This window comes from Scylla paramamosain, unplaced genomic scaffold (assembly GCF_035594125.1).
Source record: "Scylla paramamosain isolate STU-SP2022 unplaced genomic scaffold, ASM3559412v1 Contig182, whole genome shotgun sequence".
In the NCBI taxonomy this organism is placed as follows: domain Eukaryota; kingdom Metazoa; phylum Arthropoda; class Malacostraca; order Decapoda; family Portunidae; genus Scylla; species Scylla paramamosain.
Window position 1 is genome coordinate 24475 of NW_026973847.1, and position 10526 is coordinate 35000.

Sequence of the window (10526 nt, forward strand, 5' to 3'; positions counted from 1 at the left end):
AGGAGGGGAATCACGTCTCGCGAGCGGAGGGAGAGCGCGGGACCCACGGCGCGTTAAAACAACCACGGTACAAGGGCGGCGCGCCTCTCCCGGCAGGAGACGCTTCCACCCCTGCCGGGGGAGGAGGGGGAGCGGAGCGGAGACACAAACCGACCACGTATCAAGGGCGTGAGGCCCCGCCAGAAGGGGAATCACGTCTCGCGAGCGGAGGGAGAGCGAGGGACCCCACGGCGCGTTAACACAACCGATGTACAAGGGCGGCGCGCCTCTCCCGGCAGGAGACGCTTCCACCCCAGCCGGGGGAGGCGGGGGAGCGGAGCGGAGCAACACACCGACCACGTGTCAAGGGCGTGAGGCCCCGCCAGGAGGGGAATCACGTCTCGCGAGCGGAGGGAGAGCGTGGGACCCCACGGCGCACCCCCGCCTCTCCCAGCTGGGGTGGAAGCGTCTCCTGCCGGGAGAGGCGCGCCGCCCTTGTACCGTGGTTGTGTTAACGCGCCGTGGGGTCCCTCGCTCTCCCTCCGCTCGCGAGATGTGATTCCCCTTCTGGCGGGGCCTCACGCCCTTGATACGTGGTTGGTTTGTTGCTCCGCTCCGCTAACCCCCTCCTCCGGCAGGGGTGGAAGCGTCTCCTGCCGGGAGTGGCGCGCCGCCCTTGTACCGTGGTTGTTTTAACGCGCCGTGGGGTCCCGCGCTCTCCCTCCGCTCGCGAGACGTGATTCCTCTCCTGGCGGGGCCTCACGCCCTTGACACGTGGTCGGTGTGTTGCTCCGCTCTGCTCCCCCGCCTCCCCCGGCTGGGGTGGAAGCGTCTCCTGCCGGGAGAGGCGCGCCGCCCTTGTACCGTGGTTGTGTTAACGTTCCGTGGGGTCCTGCGCTCTCCCTCCGCTCGCGAGACGTGATTCCCCTTCTGGCGGGGCCTCACGCCCTTGATACGTGGTCGGTTTGTTGCTCCGCTCCGCTCCCCCGCCTCCCCCGGCTGGGGTGGAAGCGTCTCCTGCCGGGAGAGGCGCGCCGCCCTTGTACCGGGGTTGTTTTAACGCGCCGTGGGGTCCCGCGCTCTTCCTCCTCTCGCGAGACGTGATTCCCCTTTTGGCGGGGCCTCACGCCCTTGATACGTGGTCGGTTTGTTTCTCCGCTCCGCTCCCCCCCTTCCCCGGCTGGGGAGGAAGCGTCTCCCGCCGGGAGAGGCGCGAAGCCCTTGTACCATGGTTGTGTTAAGGCGCCGTGGGGTCCCGCGCTCTCCCTCCGCTCGCAGGACGTGATTCCCTTTCTGGCGGGGCCTCACGCCCTTGACACGTGGTCGGTTTAATGCTCCGCTCCGCTCCCCTGCCTCCCCCAGCTGGGGTGGAAGCGTCTCCGGCCGGGAGAGGCGCGCCGCTCTAGTACCGTGGTTGTGTTAACGCTCCGTGGGGTCCTGCGCTCTCCCTCCGCTCGCGAGACGCAATTCCCCCTTTGATGGGGCCTCAAGCCCTTGACACGTGGTCAGTTTTCTGTTCTGCTCAATCTAATCACACCAAAAGGGCTGTGCAGTTCTCCCGGCGGGAGAGCCTTGCACTCGAGTTGGACGTAGAATCGGTACTCACCGACATTACTACTACTACCTCAAGGGGGTGAGGACCCAGGCAGCGGAGAAGCTTGAGGAGCGAGAGAAGGAAGAGAAACCGACCACGTGTCAAGGGCGTGAGGCCCCACCAGAAGGGGAATCACCTCTCGCGAGCGGAGGGAGAGCGCACGACCCCACGGAGCGTTAACACAACCACGGTACAAGGGCGGCGCGCCTCTCCCGGCAGGAGACGCTTCCACCCCAGTTGGGGGAGACGGGGGAGCGGAGCGGAGCAACACACCGACCACGTGTCAAGGGCGTGAGGCCCCGCCAGGAGGGGAATCACGTCTCGCGAGCGGTGGGAGAGCGCGGTACCCCACGGCGCGTTAAAACAACCAAGGTACAAGGGCGGCGCGCCTCTCCCGGCAGGAGACGCTACCACCCCAGCCGGCGGAGGCGGAGGAGCGGAGTTAAGCAACAAACCGACCACGTATCAAAGGCGTGAGGCCCCGCCAGAAGGGGAATCACGTCTCGCGAGCGGAGGGAGAGCACGGGACCCCACGGCGCGTTAAAATAACCACGGTACAAGGGCGGCGCGCCTCTCCCCGCAGGAGACGCTTCCACCCCAGGAGGGGGAGACAGGGGAGCGGAGCGGAGCAACAAACCGACCACGTATCAAGGGCGTGAGGCCCCGCCAGAAGGGGAATCACGTCTCGCGAGCGGAGGGAGAGCGCAGGACCCCAGGGAGCGATAACACAACCACGGTACAAGGGCGGCGCGCCTCTCCCGGCAGGAGACGCTTCCACCCCAGCCGGGGGAGGCGGGGGAGCGGAGCGGAGCAACAAACCGACCACGTATCAAGGGCGTGAGGCCCCGCCAGAAGGGGAATCACTTCTCGCGAGCGGAGGGAGAGCGAGGGACCCCACGGCGCGTTAACACAACCAAGGTACAAGGGCGTCGCGCCTCTCCCGGCAGGAGACACTTCCACCCCAACCGGGGGAGGCGGGGGAGCGGAGCGAAGCAACAAACCGACCACGTATCAAGGGCGTGAGGCCCCACCAGGAGGGGAATCACGTCTCGCGAGCGTAGGGAGAGCGCGGGACCCCACGGCGCGCTAAAATAACCACGGTACAAGGGCGGCGCGCCTCTCCCGGCAGGAGACGCTTCCACTCCAGCAGGGGGAGGCAGGGGAGCGGAGTGGAGCAACAAACCGACCACGTATCAAGGGCGTGAGGCCCCGCCAGAAGAGGTATCACGTCTCGGGAGCGGAGGGAGAGCGAGGGACCCCACAGCGCGTTAACACAACCGATGTACAAGGGCGTCGCGCCTCTCCCGGCAGGAGACGCTTCCACCCCAACCGGGGGAGGCGGGGGAGCGGAGCGGAGCAACAAACCGACCACGTATCAAGGGCGTGAGGCCCCGCCAGGAGGGGAATCACGTCTCGCGAGCGGAGGGAGAGCGCAGGACCCCACGGAGCGTTAACACAACCACGGTACAAGGGCGGCGCGCCTCTCCCGGCAGGAGACGCTTCCACCCCTGCCGGGGGAGGCGGGGGAGCGGAGCGGAGCAACACACCGACCACGTGTCAAGGGCGTGAGGCCCCACCAGAAGGGGAATCATGTCTCGCGAGCGGAGGGAGGGCGCGGGACCCCACGGCACGTTAACAGAACCACGGCACAACGGCGGCGCGCCTCTCCCGGCAGGAGACGCTTCCATCCCTGCCGGGGGAGGCGAGGGGAGCGGAGCGGAGCAACACACCGACCACGTGTCAAGGGCTTGAGGCCCCGCCAGGAGGGGAATCACGTCTCGCGAGCGGAGGGAGAGGGCAGGACCCCATGGCGCGTTAACACAACCACGGCACAACGGCGGCGCGCCTCTCCCGGCAGGAGACGCTTCCACCCCTGCCGGGGGAGGTGGGGGAGAGGAGCGAAGCAACAAACCGACCAAGTATCAAGGGCGTGAGGCCCCGCCAGAAGGGGAATCACGGCTCGCGAGCGGAGGGAGAGCGAGGGATCCCACGGCGCGTTAACACAACCGATGTACAAGGGCGTTGCGCCTCTCCCGGCAGGAGACGCTTCCACCCCAACCGGGGGAGGCGGGGGAGCGGAGCGCAGCAACAAATCGACCACGTATCAAGGGCGTGAGGCCCCGCCAGAAGGGGAATCACGTCTCGCGAGCGGAGGGAGAGCGTGGGACCCCACGGCGCGTTAACACAACCGAGGTACAAGGGCGGCGCGCCTCTCCCGGCAGGAGACGCTTCCACTCCAGCAGGGGGAGGCAGGGGAGCGGAGTGGAGCAACAAACCGACCACGTATCAAGGGCGTGAGGCCCCGCCAGAAGAGGTATCACGTCTCGGGAGCGGAGGGAGAGCGAGGGACCCCACGGCGCGTTAACACAACCGATGTACAAGGGCGTCGCGCCTCTCCCGGCAGGAGACGCTTCCACCCCAACCGGGGGAGGCGGGGGAGCGGAGCGGAGCAACAAACCGACCACGTATCAAGGGCGTGAGGCCCCGCCAGGAGGGGAATCACGTCTCGCGAGCGGAGGGAGAGCGCAGGACCCCACGGAGCGTTAACACAACCACGGTACAAGGGCGGCGCGCCTCTCCCGGCAGGAGACGCTTCCACCCCGGCCGGGGGAGGCGGGGGAGCGGAACGGAGCAACAAACCGACCACGTATCAAGGGCGTGAGGCCCCGCCAGAAGGGGAATCACGTCTCGCGAGCGGAGGGAGGGCGCGGGACCCCACGGCACGTTAACAGAACCACGGCACAACGGCGGCGCGCCTCTCCCGGCAGGAGACGCTTCCATCCCTGCCGGGGGAGGCGAGGGGAGCGGAGCGGAGCAACACACCGACCACGTGTCAAGGGCTTGAGGCCCCGCCAGGAGGGGAATCACGTCTCGCGAGCGGAGGGAGAGGGCAGGACCCCATGGCGCGTTAACACAACCACGGCACAACGGCGGCGCGCCTCTCCCGGCAGGAGACGCTTCCACCCCTGCCGGGGGAGGTGGGGGAGAGGAGCGAAGCAACAAACCGACCAAGTATCAAGGGCGTGAGGCCCCGCCAGAAGGGGAATCACGGCTCGCGAGCGGAGGGAGAGCGAGGGATCCCACGGCGCGTTAACACAACCGATGTACAAGGGCGTTGCGCCTCTCCCGGCAGGAGACGCTTCCACCCCAACCGGGGGAGGCGGGGGAGCGGAGCGCAGCAACAAACCGACCACGTATCAAGGGCGTGAGGCCCCGCCAGAAGGGGAATCACGTCTCGCGAGCGGAGGGAGAGCGTGGGACCCCACGGCGCGTTAACACAACCGAGGTACAAGGGCGGCGCGCCTCTCCCGGCAGGAGACGCTTCCACCCCGGCCGGGGGAGGCGGGGGAGCGGAACGGAGCAACAAACCGACCACGTATCAAGGGCGTGAGGCCCCGCCAGAAGGGGAATCACGTCTCGCGAGCGGAGGGAGAGCGCGGGACCCCACGGCGCCTTAACACAACCGAGGTACAAGGGCGGCGCGCCTCTCCCGGCAGGAGACGCTTCCATCCCGGCCGGGGGAGGCGGGGGAGCGGAACGGAGCAACAAACCGACCACGTATCAAGGGCGTGAGGCCCCGCCAGAAGGGGAATCACGTCTCGCCAGCGGAGGGAGAGCGCGGGACTCCATGGCGCGTTAACACAACCGAGGTACAAGGGCGGCGCGCCTCTCCCGGCAGGAGACGCTTCCACCCCAGCTGTGGGAGGCGGGGGAGCGGAACGGAGAAACAAACCGACCACGAATCAAGGGCGTGAGGCCCCACCAGGAGGGGAATCACGTCTCGCGAGCGGAGGGAGAGCGCGGGACCCCACGGCGCGTTAAAACAACCACGGTACAAGGGCGGCGCGCCTCTCCCGGCAGGAGACGCTTCCACCCCAGCAGGGGGAGGCAGGGGAGCGGAGCGGAGACACAAACCGACCACGTATCAGGGGCGTGAGGCCCCGCCAGAAGGGGAATCACGTCTCGCGAGCGGAGGGAGAGCGCAGGACCCCACGGAGCGTTAACACAACCACGGTACAAGGGCGGTGCGCCTCTCCCGGCAGGAGACGCTTCCACCCCAGCCGGGGGAGGCGGGGGAGAGGAGCGGAGGAACACACCGACCACATGTCAAGGGCGTGAGGCCCCGCCAGGAGGGGAATCACGTCTCGCGAGCGGAGGGAGAGTGCGGGACCCCACGGCGCGTTAAAACAACCACGGTACAAGGGCGGCGCGCCTCTCCCGGCAGGAGACGCTACCACCCCAGCCGGCGGAGGCGGAGGAGCGGAGTTAAGCAAGAAACCGACCACGTATCAAGGGCGTGAGGCCCCACCAGAAGGGGAATCACGTCTCGCGAGCGGAGGGAGAGCACGGGACCCCACGGCGCGTTAAAATAACAACGGTACAAGGGCGGCGCGCCTCTCCCCGCAGGAGACGCTTCCACCCCAGGAGGGGGAGACAGGGGAGCGGAGCGGAGCAACAAACCGACCACGTATCAAGGGCGTGAGGCCCCGCCAGAAGGGGAATCACGTCTCGCGAGCGGAGGGAGAGCGCAGGACCCCAGGGAGCGATAACACAACCACGGTACAAGGGCGGCGCGCCTCTCCCGGCAGGAGACGCTTCCACCCCAGCCGGGGGAGGCGGGGGAGCGGAGCGGAGCAACAAACCGACCAGGTATCAAGGGCGTGAGGCCCCGCCAGAAGGGGAATCACTTCTCGCGAGCGGAGGGAGAGCGAGGGACCCCACGGTGCGTTAACACAACCAAGGTACAAGGGCGTCGCGCCTCTCCCGGCAGGAGACGCTTCCACCCCAACCAGGGGAGGCGGGGGAGCGGAGCGAAGCAACAAACCGACCACGTATCAAGGGCGTGAGGCCCCACCAGGAGGGGAATCACGTCTCGCGAGCGTAGGGAGAGCGCGGGACCCCACGGCGCGCTAAAATAACCACGGTACAAGGGCGGCGCGCCTCTCCCGGCAGGAGACGCTTCCACTCCAGCAGGGGGAGGCAGGGGAGCGGAGTGGAGCAACAAACCGACCACGTATCAAGGGTGTGAGGCCCCGCCAGAAGGGGAATCACGTCTCGCGAGCGGAGGGAGAGCGCAGGACCCCACGGAGCGTTAACACAACCACGGTACAAGGGCGGCGCGCCTCTCCCGGCAGGAGACGCTTCCACCCCAGCCGGGGGAGGCGGGGGAGCGGAGCGGAGCAACACACCGACCATGTGTCAAGGGCGTGAGGCCCCGCCAGGAGGGGAATCACGTCTCGCGAGCGGAGGGTGAGCGCGGGACCCCACGGCGCGTTAAAACAACCACGGTACAAGGGCGGCGCGCCTCTCCCGGCAGGAGACGCTTCCACCCCAGCCGGGGGAGGCGGGGGAGCGGAGCGGAGCAACAAACCGACCACGTATCAAGGGCGTGAGGCCCCGCCAGAAGAGGTATCACGTCTCGCGAGCGGAGGGAGAGCGAGGGACCCCACGGTGCGTTAACACAACCGATGTACAAGGGCGTCGCGCCTCTCCCGGCAGGAGACGCTTCCACCCCAACCGGGGGAGGCGGGGGAGCGGAGCGGAGCAACAAACCGACCACGTATCAAGGGCGTGAGGCCCCGCCAGGAGGGGAATCACGTCTCGCGAGCGGAGGGAGAGCGCAGGACCCCACGGAGCGTTAACACAACCACGGTACAAGGGCGGCGCGCCTCTCCCGGCAGGAGACGCTTCCACCCCTGCCGGGGGAGGCGGGGGAGCGGAGCGGAGCAACACACCGACCACGTGTCATGGGCGTGAGGCCCCACCAGAAGGGGAATCACGTCTCGCGGGCGGAGGGAGGGCGCGGGACCTCACGGCACGTTAACAGAACCACGGCACAACGGCGGCGCGCCTCTCCCGGCAGGAGACGCTTCCACCCCTGCCGGGGGAGGCGAGGGGAGCGGAGCGGAGCAACACACCGACCACGTGTCAAGGGCTTGAGGCCCCGCCAGGAGGGGAATCACGTCTCGCGAGCGGAGGGAGAGGGCAGGACCCCATGGCGCGTTAACACAACCACGGCACAACGGCGGCGCGCCTCTCCCGGCAGGAGACGCTTCCACCCCTGCCGGGGGAGGCGGGGGAGAGGAGCGAAGCAACAAACCGACCACGTATCAAGGGCGTGAGGCCCCGCCAGAAGGGGAATCACGTCTCGCGAGCGGTGGGAGAGCGAGGGATCCCACGGCGCGTTAACACAACCGATGTACAAGGGCGTTGCGCGTCTCCCGGCAGGAGACGCTTCCACCCCAACCGGGGGAGGCGAGGGAGCGGAGCGCAGCAACAAACCGACCACGTATCAAGGGCGTGAGGCCCCGCCAGAAGGGGAATCACGTCTCGCGAGCGGAGGGAGAGCGTGGGACCCCACGGCGCGTTAACACAACCGAGGTACAAGGGCGGCGCGCCTCTCCCGGCAGGAGACGCTTCCACCCCGGCCGGGGGAGGCGGGGGAGCGGAACGGAGCAACAAACCGACCACGTATCAAGGGCGTGAGGCCCCGCCAGAAAGGGAATCACGTCTCGCGAGCGGAGGGAGAGCGCGGGACCCCACGGCGCCTTAACACAACCGAGGTACAAGGGCGGCGCGCCTCTCCCGGCAGGAGACGCTTCCACCCCGGCCGGGGGAGGCGGGGGAGCGGAACGGAGCAACAAACCGACCACGTATCAAGGGCGTGAGGCCCCGCCAGAAGGGGAATCACGTCTCGCCAGCGGAGGGAGAGCGCGGGACTCCATGGCGCGTTAACACAACCGAGGTACAAGGGCGGCGCGCCTCTCCCGGCAGGAGACGCTTCCACCCCAGCCGGGGAAGGCGGGGGGAGCGGAACGGAGAAACAAACCGACCACGAATCAAGGGCGTGAGGCCCCACCAGGAGGGGAATCACGTCTCGCGAGTTGAGGGAGAGCGCGGGACCCCACGGTGCGTTAAAACAACCACGGTACAAGGGCGGCGCGCCTCTCCCGGCAGGAGACGCTTCCACCCCAGCAGGGGGAGGCAGGGGAGCGGAGCGGAGACACAAACCGACCACGTATCAGGGGCGTGAGGCCCCGCCAGAAGGGGAATCACGTCTCGCGAGCGGAGGGAGAGCGCAGGACCCCACGGAGCGTTAACACAACCGATGTACAAGGGCGTCGCACCTCTCCCGGCAGGAGACGCTTCCACCCCAACCGGGGGAGGCGGGGGAGCGGAGCGGAGCAACAAACCGACCACGTATCAAGGGCGTGAGGCCCCGCCAGAAGAGGTATCACGTCTCGCGAGCGGAGGGAGAGCGCGGGACCCCACGGCGCGTTAACACAACCGATGTACAAGGGCGTCGCGCCTCTCCCGGCAGGAGACGCTTCCACCCCAACCGGGGGAGGCGGGGGAGTTTAGCGGAGCAACAAACCGACCACGTATCAAGGGCGTGAGGCCCCGCCAGGAGGGGAATCACGTCTCGCGAGCGGAGGGAGAGCGCAGGACCCCACGGAGCGTTAACACAACCGATGTACAAGGGCGTCGCGCCTCTCCCGGCAGGAGACGCTTCCACCCCAACCGGGGGAGGCGGGGGAGCGGAGCGGAGCAACAAACCGACCACGTATCAAGGGCGTGAGGCCCTGCCAGAAGAGGTATCACGTCTCGCGAGCGGAGGGAGAGCGAGGGACCCCACGGCGCGTTAACACAACCGATGTACAAGGGCGTTGCGCCTCTCCCGGCAGGAGACGCTTCCACCCCAACCGGGGGAGGCGGGGGAGCGGAGCGCAGCATCAAACCGACCACGTATCAAGGGCGTGAGGCCCCGCCAGAAGGGGAATCACGTCTCGCGAGCGGAGGGAGAGCGTGGGACCCCACGGCGCGTTAACACAACCGAGGTACAAGGGCGGCGCGCCTCTCCCGGCAGGAGACGCTTCCACCCCGGCCGGGGGAGGCGGGGGAGCGGAACGGAGCAACAAACCTACCACGTATCAAGGGCGTGAGGCCCCGCCAGAAGGGGAATCACGTCTCGCGAGCGGAGGGAGGGCGCGGGACCTCACGGCGCCTTAACACAACCGAGGTACAAGGGCGGCGCGCCTCTCCCGGCAGGAGACGCTTCCACCCCGGCCGGGGGAGGCGGGGGAGCGGAGTGGAGCAACAAACCGACCACGTATCAAGGGCGTGAGGCCCCGCCAGAAGGGGAATCACGTCTCGCGAGTGGAGGGAGAGCGCGGGACCCCACGGCGCGTTAACACAACCGAGGTACAAGGGCGTCGCGCCTCTCCCGGCAGGAGACGCTTCCACCCCAGCCGGGTGAGGCGGGGGAGCGGAGCGGAGAAACAAACCGACCACGTATCAAGGGCGTGAGGCCCCACCAGGAGGGGAATCACGTCTCGCGAGCGGAGGGAGAGCGCGGGACCCCACGGCGCGTTAAAACAACCACGGTACAAGGGCGGCGCGCCTCTCCCGGCAGGAGACGCTTCCACCCCAGCAGGGGGAGGCAGGGGAGCGGAGCGGAGACACAAACCGACCACGTATCATGGGCGTGAGGCCCCGCCAGAAGGGGAATCACGTCTCGCGAGCGGAGGGAGAGCGCAGGACCCCACGGAGCGTTAACATAACCACGGTACAAGGGATTTGCGCCTCTCCCGGCAGGAGACGCTTCCACCCCAGCCGGGGGAGGCGAGGGAGAGGAGCGGAGCAACACACCGACCACGTGTCAAGGGCGTGAGGCCCCGCCAGGAGGGGAATCATGTCTCGCGAGCGGAGGGAGAGTGCGGGACCCCACGGCGCGTTAAAACAACCACGGTACAAGGGCGGCGCGCCTCTCCCGGCAGGAGACGCTTCCACCCCTGCCGGGGGAGGCGGAAGAGCGGAGCGGAGCAACACACCGACCACGTGTCAAGGGCTTGAGGCCCCGCCAGGAGGGGAATCACGTCTCGCGAGCGGAGGGAGAGGGCAGGACCCCATGGCGCGTTAACACAACCACGGCACAACGGCGGCGCGCCTCTCC